At 47.4% G+C, this 15997-nt stretch overlaps 1 protein-coding gene across 3 annotated transcripts in view; it reads left to right on the plus strand.

Moving 5' to 3' along the window:
• Positions 1 to 15997, plus strand: part of CHD7 (chromodomain helicase DNA binding protein 7) — a 194008-nt gene that overhangs the window by 45909 nt on the left and 132102 nt on the right. The window lies entirely within an intron of this gene.

Below are 15997 nucleotides of genomic sequence, written 5' to 3' on the forward strand. Positions count from 1 at the left end.
CCAGCGTGGGTTGATTATTACGTCTAGTCTAGTTATTCACGTAGCTAAAGTTGTGTATCTTAGATTGATTTTCCCCTCCCCCGAGTGTGGACCAGGCTAATGGTGATCAAGTGCGGAACATGTCAGAAGTACAGTGATTCCCAGCAGAAAGAATCAGTGATACCACACAAACAACTCGCATTTCCATGGGACAAAGCTGGAATTGACATGTTCAACTTGGGAAGGCTTGAGGGCCTAGTTAAAATGGACTATTTTACCAGTTTCCCAGAAATAGCCATGCTTGAAGACAGCAGAGCAGCAATAGTTAAGCACATTAAATCTGTATTTGCACATCATAGAATTCCAAGCATAGTAATAACTAAGGCTACATTTTAGTCACTGGTATTTTTAGTAAAAGTCATGGAGAGGTCACGGGCAGTAAACAAAAATTAATGACTTGTGACCTGTCCATGATGTGTACTATATATTCCTGACTAAATCTTGGGGGAATGGGGTGGCAGCCTGGGGATGCTGTGGGGGTGGGGTGGTCCAGAGCCCAGGGGAGTGCTGTGGGTGCTTGGGGGTGTGGGGGAGTGGGAGGGGGGCATTGGGGGGCGAGGGGAGGGCGTTGGTGGGGCTGGAGGCTCCCCGGAAGCAGCGACATGTGTATCCCTCAACTCCTAGCTCGGCGTGCCATCGCTGCCCCAAGTGCTGGCTCCACAGCTCCCACTGGCCAGGAACCGCAGTGCCTGGGGGCGGAGGCAGAACATGGAGCTAGGAGCTAAGAAGGAGGGACATGTCACAGTTTCCGGGGAGCCTCCCAAGGAAAGCACCGCCCAGAGCCCTCACTCCCTCCCGCGCCCCAACTCTCAGCCCTGAGCCCCCTCCCACATGCACAGAAACTCTTGCTGCTGCTGAGGGTGGTGGTGGCCCGAGACTGCCCCAGCAATGGCCGGTGCAGCTGGCCCAGGGGCCGCTTGAACAGAAGTCCCAGAAAATAAGAGAATCCGTGATCTCTGTGACAAACTTGCAGCCATAGTAATAACTGACAATGTACCACAGTTGAAGAACAGGGAGTTCTGGGAATTTGCTAAAATGTATTACTTTCTTCATGAGACCACTATATATCCTTAAGTCAATGGATTAGCTGAATGTGGAGTATACTTAGTGAAGAACTTGCTCAAAAAAGCAATGGATGCAAGAGAAGATACATATTTAGCACAACTCAACTATAGAGCTACAATGCTGCAATGTGGAAAAATCACCTGCTGAACTACTCTACAACAGATGTATAAATATCCAGTTCCAGATATGGGACAAAAACAAAAGATGCTTAAAGTCTGTAATTGTGTTTTCCCAATGGTTTCCTTACTATCAGACGTAGTATTATAATAAGAGCAAGACCTATTCCACAGGTCAAAAAAATAAGACTCAATGAGAATTTGGCAAGATTGGGCACTGGCCAGTCAAAGCTACAGTAATTAGAATTACCTCACTCACACTTGCTGACCACAGATGAAGGCAAAATCTCACAAAGGAATTGTAAGCATCTGCTCAAGATACCAGACAATTTGGCATATACAAGTGAAGTGACAGCAGACATGGAAGTTGAAAATAATTCACAAACTGACCGTAGTAATGACCATGAGAGAGAGAGTTGTTACAGTTAAGGAGTTGCCTAAAGAGGGTTTGAAGTATAGCAGATCGAGAAGATTGCTGAAACTTCCTAGGAGACTGACTGAGAGATGTTACGGTTGTGTCCAAGCAAGCTGAGGAGTTGTCATTTATTGTATTTGTAATAGTTTGATAGTGTGTTAGATCAGTCAGAAATTTTTAAAAAGGAGTTCAAAAATTGTAAAATGCACTGTAAAGTAAATCCTCCTGTAAGTACAGAGGTGTCCTACTTCCTGTACATTTGTAGATGCAATCTTTGGTTTCCTGGGACATGCTTTCTCCTGGCATGGAAACAAAGAAGCCCAGGGCAGTCGCAGGCTGCAGCTACACAGAATAGTAGAAAATGTTGTTACTTAGTCTCTATATCATTTCTGTTCATAATACAGGGTTTATCTTGACACCGTTCTCTGCTCATTGGCAAATTACTATAGAGCTGACAATTCTGGTTATTGCAAGATGTGACATGTGGATGAAACAATGATTGGCGCAGCAGTGAAACAACTTTTCCACAGTAGGTAGTACTTAGCTCACCATCTGCTTAGCCATATTTTTTGTAGGTATCGTAGCAGAGGTGATCTTTAAAAAGGGATCTGAAGGACATAAAGTGGCCTTGCAGAATTGTGGAGGGAGCTTTTTTTCTACCTTCATGAAGGGCAGCATAAGAGAAGGCACAAAAGTATTTGAGGGGAAAAGCTGACAGTTGGGTAATAAAGGCTGGGAACGTTGGAGTGAAAGTGGTGGTTGATGATTCAGTGGGTGGGTAGAATAACTAGTCATTGTTGGATTAGGTCATAAAGGGGTTTAAAGGTAAAAATCAAGAAGCTTGTATTTGTGCTAGAGAAGATGGAAACTAGTGGAGTATCGGTGAAATGGTCAAAGTGGTGAGCTAGGAAAATGACTGGAGCATTTTGAATGGACTTGATATTTGAGGCAGAACTGCAGATGTCAAGACCAGAGGAAGAGGTAGCAGTTGAGTCTGGCTTTCCTGCGTTTTAGTTACTAAATTCCATTAAGCAATCTTAAACTATACTACTTTTATTCTTACAAGTATGCAACCCTTGTGGTCCACAGATCCTCTATTAAACATGTTCATGCTGTGAGAGAGTTTGAGAACCCTGCACCATACATAATATCCGGTAATCTCTCCTACCAGAGTTGATGATCTAGAAGGATAAGAGCTCTGTATTTACGTGAATTTTCCTTTGCCCATTTTCAAATAGGCTGATTCTGATAGTGAAAAGAAATTATCAGATACTTCAGTTATTCAAGAGAATCTTCCAGCAAAATGTTCTGTCCACCAAATTTAGAGATTCCAGTTTCATAAGATCCCCCTTCTGAAGAAAATGATTTTGTTGGGTAGAGCAGAGAAAGTTAGGAAGGATTAGAATTTATAAAGCTCTTCCTATTCTGTGTTGTTAACTTTTTAATTTTATTTCTGTAAAAATATGTATGCAAAGCTTTTAGTGCTGAAAAGTCACAAAACATCAAGCTTAAAGAGATCACATTTCTAATCTGTGAAGTATCTTCATATTCAATGTTGCATGGGGAATGAGGGTGACTCAGGTGGCTAAGATCCAAATTGTTTAGGGATTTTACATCAAAAACAACTCTTAACTTTCACATGGAAAATTTAAGTCTTCGCTAGTGTAGATAACAGGTGTAACATTCTATGAGAAAAAAAGCCACACTTAATAAATGGGCAGCACTGTTTCTCAGTAGCCACAATTTTCAAGATGTAATTTTCTAGAAAGTACATTGTAATAATTTTAGTACTCTAGTGAAGTGTGCTTTTGAAAGACAAAGTTCACAACCTTCTTGCAAAGTAGAAATGATTGTGTGCATAAAGACAGCTGCCACCCAGACATCCAGAAGCAAATTAGTGTTCTAGATAGACCCAATTTGTGAATCTGAGTAACAAATCCAAGTGAAAACTGCTGCTATCACTGCATTATATGTTTTAGCAGAATGGGTTTCCTTAGCTGGTGCTCAACCGTAGCCCTAATCTCTTCTAGACACTGATGTTTGTCACTGAACCACATCATACAGGCTGGGTAAGCTGGAAACATAGAGGTGTCAGCTATAAACTGAAGTCCTCCTGATGGCACTGGTTACACAGTGAACAGTAGTGAGAATGGAATATTGTAGAACCGTGAACAAGATAGCTCCTTGGGGCAGATGAACATTTTCCCAGTGTTACTATGTTGGTTTCCTGGCAAGAAAAAACTGGAGCTGTTTAGGTAAATATCTTCCCCTTCTAGGGTCTGAAACATATCATTGCCTCATAGGGAAGAATACAGAAGGCAATTGAACACAATCAAAATAATCACATTAACACTTTTATATGGACACTCTATGTCCATTACCAGATCAACCAGTTAAGTCTCAGTACCGTAACAAAACCTAAAATAAAACTCACTTTTGAAGACTTCAGATTCTACTGGAGTTGGCTTACTGTAACTTTCCTTATGATCTCATCTGTTCATTCACCAAAAAAGAAAGATGAGACACACACAGATCAGTAGTGCAAGCTGCCCAACAGGAAGGAGGCGCTTCAGATAGCTGTTGAGGTTCAGGGGATATATATTTCCTTGAGGCAGTCTAGCCTTAACTTTATGAAGTGATCTGTGAAAGTGGTGTATTTCCATTATATGCCCCTATGTTTTGGATTGGCATCATTCTGAGTCTTACAAATACTTTTTCCCTAATGGCTCATGTCCACTGTCAAGCAGAGAATATTAAATCTTCTGATAATTCTAGGCTAGCCATAATCCTAAAACAGTAGTACAGCTTGACACAGTAAAATCTTGTATATGGGTAGAGTGACTTGCAATAAGTCCCTCAGCCTGTCCAGATGGACGATGTATCTGGGAGATCTGTTTGATGCATATAAAGAGTCAAGGACAGTGACGAGTAAAAGATTCAACTAGAGCAGGTAGCGGGCCATCTGTGTTTACCATGGGTCGGGATGATAATAAACAGTGTGCTTTATGGTGTAACGTGAATTTGATCCCCTGTTCAAAGTTACAGATGTTCACTGCAAAGAATAATACTGGCAGCATGAAATAAGTGACCATATGTCTGGCACCCACCAATATATTTATGCACAAAATAAATTACACTGGCAATAACAGTAGTATGATGGGGACAGCCATGAGATCATTGTAGTAGCTAAACACTTACGGTAGGCTTGATAAGTTGAGGATTTCACTACATAATACAATGGTGCAAAGCAAATGATATTTTTTCAGGACTGTGACTGGAGACAATAGTAGTATATCTCCACTTATCACTTTGAAATCAACTGGAAGAGGCTTCTTATATCTGCTGTGATTCCTTCGCAGTGGTGTAAATAAACCACATGAGATTCAGTAAGGCTTTCTTGAAGAAATCCATACCAGCTGCTTTGCTAAGCTGAAAGGTACCTAAAAACTAGATACCATCCCACTTGGCGGTATGCTTAAACATTAAAGTGTGAGTGACTCAGTTGTCTACCATCTACATCCAAGACCTTTAAAAGCTCTTCCCAGAACACTTTTTGGTTGCAGAAGAGCACTGCCTCACTTACTCTGCTAGATTCGAGCCTGAATTCTTAGGTGAATGAACAGGATGCTCTTCCTTGGACCTACATCTTGTCTGTCTTCTTCGAGTGATTGCTCCGATGCATTCCAGTTAGGTGTGCGCGCGCTGCGCGTGCACGGCTCTTCGGAACATTTTTACCCTAGCAACTCGGGCGGGCCGGCTGGGCGCTCCCTGGAGTGGCGCCGCTATAGCGCCGCATATATACCCCAGCCGGCCCGTCCGCCCCTCAGTTCCTTCTTACCGCCCGTGACGGCCAGTTGGAACAGTGGAGTGCTCCGTTCACCTCCACAACCCTAGTGTTTCTCCGTTTGATAAGTATATATAGTTGGTTAAGTTAGTTAAATAGTTTAGTATAGTTAGTGTAGTAAGGGGAATTAGGGGGGTTCGCCCCTCTTTTCCTCAACTGGTGCGGGCTCATGCCCAAGGCACCGGGGTTCAAGCCCTGTTCGGCTTGCCAGAGGCACATGCCCATTGGGGATCCGCACGACTCCTGCCTGCACTGCCTTGGGGAGTCCCATCGGCCAGACAAGTGCCCGATTTGTACAGTGTTTAAGCCACGGACGAGAAAGGAGCGGGACTCTCGATTGAAGCAGCTCCTTATGGAGTCGGCACTTAGCCCTGCCGCGCCGACCCGAGCGGTGCCGAAGTCTTCCTCGGCGCGCAGCGCACCAGCGGTCCCGAGCCGGTCCGGTACTGAGACTGTACGACTTCCGCAACTGGCACCGGTGTCCAGGCACCGTTCCCGCTCTCCGGCACGGAAAGGGAAGGCGGCACAGACGGCCTCTAAGCCTCCTGCACCGGGACCGCTCACCCAGCCACCGCCCGCACCTCCGGCACCGGTTGTGGTGGTGCACAAGCCGTGCACGGTTCCGTCAACTCCGGCACCCCAAGAGCCGTTGAGTCCGGTACCTCCCTGCTCCCCGGTGCCAACCGTGGTCGAGCTACCTCTCCCGTCGACGCCCGAGACCTTCTCGACGGCGAGAGAGCTTATCGAGCTCGCAGAGGCACCGAGCCTCCGGCCCCCGGCACCACCGGTGCGGGCTGTTCAGTCAGCGGGCAAGCCGGCTATGATGCGGCCCCCGTCCCCTGACAGACGGGATAGACGGCGCTTCAGGTCTCGGTCCCGATCCCAGAGACGGTCGCCGTCACGCCGATCCCGGTCCTGGCACCGATCACCATCGCGGTACCGCTCCCCGTCTTGGCGCCGGTCGCAGTCCCGGTACCGCTCAGCATCATGGTACTGGTCACACTCCCGGAGATGCTCCCGGTCCCAGTCACCTGACCGCCGATACCGCAGGAGGTCCGGCTCCCGGCACCGTGACTCCCAAAGCCGCTCCCGCCGCCGTCGGTCGAGATCGCGGTTGAGCTCCCGGCACCGACACAGTTGATGGTCCCGCTCTCGCTCCCGGTACCGCGACGACCGGCACCGTCCAGGGACAGACTGGCGGCATCGACGGCGCAATCTCTGAGCGTCTCTGCCCCCCCATGGCCCTCTCGCCAACCCTCGGTCGTCTCTCAGGCGGGCAGCGGTGGAGATCTCCGGGCCGACCCCCAAGGCCAGGACCACGGACCACAGCAGTGGGGCTTTTGGGCCCCCTGGGCCTACCACCAGGCGCAAGGGCTCCCCTTCCCCGCGGGCTCCGAACACAGGATGCCGGAAGCCACGGCTAGCAGGCCTCCCCCATCACCACCGGGCGAGGCCCCACCGCCACCTGTTACGGTGAAGCATGCTGTGTCTGAGGCGGCTTCCCACCCCCTGGAAGACCCACCTCCAGAGGCCGTGGTCCAGGGTCTGTCCTCGTCTTCGTCGCCGGACGAAGCGGTGGCGGGGGCTTCTACGGCGGACCCCCCTCCAATTGACTTGCGGGCCCACCAGGACCTTCTTCGCCGGGTGGCGAAGGCTATTGACCTCCCCGTGGTGGAGGTTGCTGAGGATGACGACCTGGTGACCAGGGTGCTCGGAGCTAAGGCCCCGCTGCGGGTGGCCCTCCCCTTTATCCGCACCATTCAAAAGAACGCCACTACCATCTGGCAGTCACCGGCGTCCGTCCCTCCCACCGCTCGCGGAGTCGAGCGCAAGTACTCGGTTCCTCCCACCGGCTACGAGTACCTATATACCCACCCATCTCCGGACTCCCTCGTGGTGCAGTCCGTCAATGACCGGGAGAGAGATGGGCAACCAGCTCCGGCGCCAAAATCCAAAGAAGCACGGCGCATGGATCTGTTGGGCCGGAAGGTCTATTCGGCGGGTGGTCTCCAGCTCCGGATTGCCAACCAGATGGCTCTCCTCGCTCGCTACACCTATGACATTCTGGTGTCCCTGTCCAAGTTCTCGGAGCTCATCCCAGCAGCCTCCCGACAAGAGTTCTCGGCCCTCCTTGAGGAGGGCAGGAAAGCCTCCCGGTCCTCCATACAGGCCGCTCTAGACTCGGCGGACTCAGGTGCCAGAACTCTGGCCTCGGGAGTGACCATGCGGCGCATCTCTTGGCTGCAGTCCTCCACCTTGCCGCCCGAAGTGCAGTACACCCTGCAGGACCTGCCCTTTGACACTCAGGGGCTCTTTTCTGAGAAAATGGACTCAAGGATTCAGACCCTCAAAGATGGTCGAATCGCTATTCGCACCCTGGGTATGCACACACCGGCTACCCAGCGGAGGTCGTTCCGCCAGCAGCCATACCGACCATTTACCCAGGCCCGGTCACAGCCTTATAACAGCCGCAGAGGCAGCCTAAACCGCCGTAGACCGTCGGGCAACAGGCGTAATCAGGCCCAGGCGCCTTCTAAGGCCCCTCAAGGGCCTAAGCAGTCAATTTCATGGGACGCCCGAGGACGGCCCATCAGTCTCATTACCGGATCCTTCCCCGTTATTTTGCAACCGCCTTTCCCACTTCCTCCCGGCGTGGTCCCAAATAACTACGGACAACTGGGTACTTCGTATGGTCCAGTATGGTTACCGCCTTCAGTTTGTTTCGCCCCCTCCCTCCCACCGACCTTCCCTGTCCCTCTTCAGGGACCCCTCTCACGAGCAATTCCTCTTACAAGAGGTCGAGACTCTGAGTTTGGGTGCCATAGAGGAGGTGCCGCACGACATGCGGGGCAGGGGATTTTATTCCCGATATTTTCTCATCCCCAAGGCGAAAGGAAAGTAGGGAGGAGTGGGCTCCGCCCTGCTTGTTCAGGAGGTCTCCGACCGATACTAGACCTCCGGGAGCTCAACGGGTACCTGCTCAAGCTCAGGTTTCGCGTGGTAACCCTGGGGACCATCATTCCCTCCCTGGATCTGGGAGACTGGTTTGCCGCCCTCGATATGAAGGACGCTTACTTCCATATCGCGATCTACCCTCCCCATCGACGCTACCTGCGCTTCGTGGTCAACAACGCGCACTACCAGTTTGCGGTACTTCCCTTTGGCCTTTCCACTGCGCCGAGGGTCTTCACAAAGTGCATGGCAGTGGTTGCTGCAGCCCTCCGCCGTCATCGCATACATGTCTACCCGTATCTCGACGACTGGCTGGTTCGCGGGCCATCCCGAGAGCTGGTAGCAGATCAAATGGCCGAGATCCTAGTCCTGTTTCGGTGCCTGGGCCTCCTCATAAACGCTGAGAAGTCCACTTTAACTCCATCGCAGAGGGTGGAGTTCATCGGAGCGGTCCTGGACTCCAGTTTGGCCAGGGCCTGCCTCCCTCGACCTTGGCACCAAACTATGGTCTCCATCATCCGGGACCTGCACGCTTTTCCCACGACAACGGTTCGGTCCTGCCTACGCCTCCTGGGCCACATGGCGTCCTGCACGTTAGTGACCACGTACGCGAGACTGCGCCTTCGCCTATTTCAAACCTGGCTTGCGTCGGTATACCGTCTGCACCGCGACCCCCTGGACATGGTAGTCACGGTCACAAAGCCAGTCCTCGGTTCGCTCAGCTGGTGGCTGGACCCAGAAGTCATGTGTGCAGGAGTCCTGTTCCGCCCTCCTCGTCCGTCCGTCACCTTGACCACGGATGCCTCGGCGCTGGGATGGGGGGCTCACCTTGGCGACCTGCACACCCAGGGTCTCTGGTCGCCCCGAGAGCTCTCCCTGCACATCAACGTCAGGGAGCTACGAGCGATCCGCTTGGCGTGTCACACCTTCCGCGCACATCTGCAAGGGCGCTGTGTGGCGGTGTTCACGGACAACACAACGGCGATGTTCTATGTGAACAAGCAGGGCGGAGCCCACTCCTCCCTACTTTGAACGGAAGTGATGCTCCTGTGGGAATTCTGTGTAATCCACTCGATTCACCTGTCAGCGTCCTTTCTTCCAGGAGTGCAGAACACGCTGGCCGACCGTCTCAGCAGGTCATTCATCTCCCACGAGTGGTCCCTTCGTCCGCATGTGGTGCTCACAATTTTCCAAAAGTGGGGGTTTCCCCAGATAGACCTGTTTGCCTCCAAGGAGAACAGGAAGTGCCACCGGTTTTGTTCCTACCAGGGTCGCTCTCAAGGCTCCCTGTTGGACGCATTCCTCTGCTCCTGGACGGATCACCTCCTCTACGCCTTCCCTCCATTCCCACTCATACACCGGGTGTTACTCAAGCTTCGGAGGGACAGGGCCCACCTCATTCTCGTCGCTCCAGCCTGGCCACGGCAGCACTGGTACACTCTGCTGCTCGAACTCTCAGTTCGGGATCCCATTCCCCTTCCGTTATGGCCGGATCTCATCACGCAGGACTTCGGCAGACTCCGCCACCCGGACCTACAGTCCCTCCATCTTACAGCTTGGTACCTGCGTGGTTGACCCACGCGGAGCGGGACTGTTCGGCGGCGGTGCAGCGAGTCCTGATGGAAAGCAGGAAGCCTTCCACTCGCTCAACCTACCTTGCGAAATGGAAACGTTTCACGCTCTGGTGCGATCACAGAGGCCTTAATCCCTTTCTGGTCCCTATTCCTACGATCCTGGACTACCTCTGGTCCCTTAAGGAGCACGGACTCGCGGTCTCCTCCTTGAAAGTACACCTGGCAGCCGTGTCCGCCTTTTGTCCATCCATAGGAGGTCGGTCCATCTTTTCCAACCAGATGGTTTCCTGCTTCCTTAAGGGCCTGGACCGCTTGTACCCGCCGATACGACGTCCTACCCCATCCTGGGATTTGAACCTGGTTCTGGCCAAGCTTATGGGAGCACCCTTCGAGCCTCTGGCCACGTGCTCCCTGCTCTATCTCTCGTGGAAAATGGCCTTCCTCGTCGCTATAACGTCAGGGAGACGAGTTTCCGAGCTCCGTGCCCTAACGGTTGGTCCACCGTATACCGTCTTCCACGGAGACAAGGTGCAGCTTCGACCACACCCGGCATTCCTCCCTAAGGTGGTGTCGGCCTTCCACCTCAACCAGGACATTTTCCTTCCGGTCGTCTTCCCGAAGCCGCACGCCTCACCTCGTGAGCAACAGCTTCACACCCTGGACGTCCGCAGGGCCCTCGCTTTTTACATAGAGCGGACGAAGCCCTTCCGGCGTTCGCCCCAGCTGTTCGTAGCGGTTGCTGATCGCATAAAGGGCGAGCCGGTCTCCTCTCAGCGGATTTCCTCCTGGGTGACTGCATGTATCCGGACATGCTACGAGCTTGCTCGCGTGCCAGCTAGCCGCCTCACCGCTCACTCCACAAGGGCGCAAGCCTCGTCGGCCGCCTTTCTGGCCCATGTTCCCATCCAAGACATCTGTAGAGCGGCCACCTGGTCTTCTGTCCACACCTTCGCTTCCCACTACGCGTTGGTGCAACAATCCAGAGACGATGCAGCCTTCGGCTCAGCAGTCTTACACTCTGCCACGTCTCACTCCGACCCCACCGCCTAGGTAAGGCTTGGGAATCACCTAACTGGAATGCATAGGAACAATCACTCGAAGAAGAAAAGACGGTTACTCACAGTTGTAACTGTTGTTCTTTGAGATGTGTTGCTCCTATCCATTCCAGACCTGCCCTCCTTCCCCACTGTCGGAGTAGCCGGCAAGAAGGAACTGAGGAGCGGACGGGCCGGCTGGGGTATATATCCAGCGCTATAGCAGCGCCACTCCAGGGGGCGCCCAGCCGGCCCGCCGGAGTTGCTAGGGTAAAAATGTTCCGAAGAGCTGTGCACGCGCGGCGCGCACACCTAACTGGAATGGATAGGAGCAACACATCTCGAAGAACAAAAGTTACAACGGTGAGTAACCATCTTTTCCTTCTGCTGCTATTCCATGGTTATCATTTAGATATGACCAGTCAGTGCCCTAGAAATATTTGTTGCATGGATTTCAAGAGTATGGGGATGGGTGGGTGGAGAATGTTGCCACTTGACTTCACTCTAGGACTTTCAGTGCACTGTAGCAGTGACAAGCTGGTGTGCTGTAGATTCACACCCTGGCTTGCCACACAGTATCTTGCCATGTAGACAAGCCCTAAGACTAAATTATATCCTCACTTTATAGCAGTCCTCAGGCTGTGTAACTTAAACTGTCTGCCATTATCCTCAGTGGGTCAGTGTGCCTACTGAAGCATAGAAAAGAGTCAGCCATATCCCCTTTTCTCCACCTATGCTCTACAAGTCAAGTTGAGGGACATGTGAGGTGGTATTGGAAGAGTTGTGCTGTACACCACAGGAGGATCCTCCTCTGCTGGAATGATGAAAAAATCCTTGTTGCAATAAGGGGGACACAGTAACAGTTTTGCAGTTAAACTTAGAGTAAAAACACACTTCCCCCATTTTTTTTTTTATCCCCACCCTATACCATAAGTGGTTACTACATTCTGGACAAACCTTAATTTTATTTACACAGGACAAAGACTTTTGAAAGTCTGAAGCTTCTTGTGGTATTGCAAAGCTAAATAGGATCTTCCTGTCTCTAACTTTGCAATAGTTTAATTTCCTCTTGTATTTGTGAGGCATACAAGCTAAGAAGTAAATTTTTAGCTGCTCAGGTTTGTGTTATTCCTCTTGGACTCTTGGCTGCTTCCTGGGTCTTGAAAGTAGAATTCAGGCTAAGAAATGGGTAAAGCAGTGGACTTGGAAACGGGTCATTTCATTTACCTCTTATTATAAGTTAGAATGATGCCACATTTGACCAAAAGGGACCTGCATGCTGTAATTTCTTAGTCTTATCACTCAATTAGGATTGCTTATTAGTTTTCAGTCCTAGGCTGGTATAAAGAATATTAAAGATTATTTTTCTTCTTGCAGAACTGTATTCTTATGTTTCTCTGTATCAGCCTTGGAACCCACATTAATTTAGGATTTTTTTGACTCTCCGACTGATAACGATCTCAGTAAGTGGAGTGAGTAGCCACCAGTGTCTGCCCATCACATCAAATGATTTGTATCCCAGAATGCATTTCTTGCATTAAATGTTTTTTTTAAAAACAAATCTTTTCTTTACAGTAGCTTTGGTGTTTAGTTGGTGACTAACATTTAAACTTACTATTTAAAAATGGACAGGATGTCTGGGCAAAGACTTAACAATTCTTTACATGTTTGTTCCTCCAAGATAGATTAAAACCTGTGAGGTCATTTAGTTTAATATAAGACCTAGTGCCAGGAGGGTACAGCAGAGCTGCAAAGTGGCAGATCACATTTGTGTTCCGTGCATTTTGAAATAATTACTGTGGTTCATTGCATGATTATCATACACAATCCTTTTGTAACCTGTTAAATAGTTCACATTTTATTGTAAGATAAATTACTTCTTAAGTTTCTTAATATGCTTTGTGAATATTGATATTACATAGTTAAGTTGCAAGACAAATGTTAAGTTTATTGATGCCAATAACTTTTTGCCTAACTCTGAAAAGTGAATAAAAACCTAAATGCCAGAAGCAATATGAGTAATCTCCCTACATGTAAGCAGCACAAGTGAAGAGCTGCCATTTTATTTCACACAAATAAAATGTGTGTTCTGATAAGTCCCATGAAAACTCAAGCTGGCTTTTCAGTTGTAATGTATGAGGTGTATTTATCTTCTCAAAAATTAGTGTGTATATGTGGTTCCTGTACAAATACTGACTGTAATCTGCCAGTATTTATGAAGAACACATGTACAGGAAAATAATTTTCAACTACAAAAGTAATAAATTGAAGTAACAGAATATATGGGGAAAAATATACCATGTGTGGTGGTATTAGACTATAATTTCATCAAGTGATTTCTCAGGCTTCATAAACTCTAAATGAAACAAGATTGTATTAGCCTTATAACAGATAAGGTAAATAACAAGTTCTGGCTTCCTTAAAATGCTCAGAATGATGTAGCTGGCAGTAGGTATTTCAGGAGTGTTTAAATCTTTAAGAGAACTGATAAGCTTCCTGTCCAGGATCCTAAAAGAAATAATTATACTCCAGTAGTAATCAGATGTTTAAAAAAAACATGGAAAATTGAGAATTTTAAAATTCATTAAAGCTGTTTTTCAACAATTTGATTTAGTTTTTGCTGTCCTTTTATAGCTTAAATGTTCTATTATGTGTCCTCTCTATCTCTGATATTTTATTGGCTTCAGCATTTTGTCAATTATTTTTTAGTTCATGTTCAGGATGTGTTTCCTTCATAGATATGTTTTAAACTTGAAACGCTCTTGCCTAACGTTTGTTTTGCATGCCAAAAAATGAATGAAGCAGCCATGCATTAACAGCCCTGCGCAATCCCTCCAGCTTACTGTTGTGACCTCTACCCTTTTGTATCCTGTGACACTCAGCCTGTCTTTGTGCTCAAGTTTATTCATGATGGATACGTTTCCCTCCCAATCGCATATGCTGTGCTCTTGCAGAGAGATTCAGCTGCAGCCCTCCTGAGCTTGGAAAAAAGAATGTTGGTAGTGTGCATAAGAGGAGCCTGTTTGAACAGAGGCCCCTCCATAACATGATCAGGACAGGGTGCAGTCTTAAACTTCTCCTGGAATATGAAAGGGGATGACTTTCAGCCTCTCAGATCCTTTTTAAATGCAAAAGAATGAAGGAAATTGCCAGATCAGTTAGTTAATCAGTGACAACTGCAGTAAGTATACAAAAAGCATGGCCCTTAACGAGAGTAATCAGTTGTGCTTGGTGTTTTTTCAGTGCCTCAGCATGTCGCCATTGGCCCCACCTCTTGAATCCTCCATTGGTTTAGTGTCAGCTTTATAGGAGAATGTAATTGCTAGCAGATCTTTTGATAGCTAATGGCAACAATATAACTCTTTCCTTCTGACTCTCTCCCTGCTCCCTCCCAATCTTACTCCCTCTTTTTTGTATACTGAAATTAGTGAAATGTACAGTTTATACTAGGGATTATTAACAAGAATTTTGCTGTCAAAGTTCTTTCTTGATTTAGTGAGTATACTTCACCTTTAATTTATATGTATTACACAATTATATGCAAAAATTTCATTACTTCCCTTCATGTTTTTTTTCAAAAAAATATTCCTATCAGACATTTTGAAAATAATTTTCAAATATTTCAGGAATTATCTTGCTTGTTCCCCCTTATCTTGAAGTATTTTTAGACAAACCGTCTCCTTCCCTCTTTGTTTTGAACTTCTGAGGGGGTAAGATGTGGTCATATGGTCAAACAAGGCATTTTAAAAGATCAGACTAAATCACACTGAAACTGTAGTGTTCTACCTTAAAAATGTAAGCATATTGTGTTTAAATATACTTAAACTTAGAAGTAGTGTTACTTTTTCAATGCTGCACCACTTAACACCCCAAATTTGTAGGGGTAATAGATGGCTAGAAATTCTAGTGGTTCTGGTTTCTTTCTAGATTGGGAAGAAAAGACCGTGCTTGATTTCCTATTTTGTGTCATAACTGTCCATTTAAAACTGGCAGAGTCACATGTTAGGACTGTAGCTTGGACATTCTGTACTGGGAAGCCCTCAATGCATTTGCATCATAGCAGTATTCTGCATATGGTGCTACTATTGTAGCTTTGTATCAAAGCTTCTATGAATTTGAATGACGTAGGATATTGTTTCCAAATGTGTGGCACTGACTGAACTACTAGCTGGTCATTCTCGCATCAGCTGCTTGACAGCAACAAGCTGCCAGATATTCTGAAAACTCTTGTGCCCTCAATTACCTCTGTAAAAGCAAGTTCTGTGCCAAGGTACTTGATGTAATAAGGAAATAAAGAACAATCTAAATCAGGGGTAGGCAACCTATGGCACACGTGCCGAAGGCGGCACGCGAGCTGATTTTCAGTGGCACTCACGCTAAATGAAGCTTCTTAAACATTTTAAAAACCTTATTTAATTTACTTACAACAATAGTTTAGTTATATATTATAGACTTATAGAAAGAGATCTGCTAAAAAAGTTAAAATGTATGACTGGCACACAAAATCTTAAATTAGAATGAATAAATGAAGACTCAGCACACCATTTCTGAAAGGTTGCCGACCCCGATCTAATTCCTGCCTAATATTACATGAAAACTAACAAGTTATTTTTATGCAAGAAATCTGAGAAATAGTGAGGTATGTATATAGCCTAGCCTTAATTTTTTTTCGATGAACCATTTTTAGTATAGATATTTTTTACTTATGCCAGGTGTCTGAGGGAAGGGAGACAGGATTCTTTCTCATTGAAGATTAACATGAGATTTCAGTGTCTTAAGAGAATTGACTGATTTGCCACTAAGATATCCTATTTAAAAGAACCATTCTTTTATTTTTAGTGAAGAATGAACTAATTGCACTGAGATGTATACAAAATTAATTTTTGCTCTGAGCACTTAAGCTGTGTCTACACTGCCACTTTCAGAGCTAAAAGGTTAGTTTTTCAAGGTGTGAAAAA

Source organism: Mauremys reevesii, linkage group 2 (genome assembly GCF_016161935.1).
Source record: "Mauremys reevesii isolate NIE-2019 linkage group 2, ASM1616193v1, whole genome shotgun sequence".
Taxonomy (NCBI): Eukaryota; Metazoa; Chordata; order Testudines; family Geoemydidae; genus Mauremys; species Mauremys reevesii.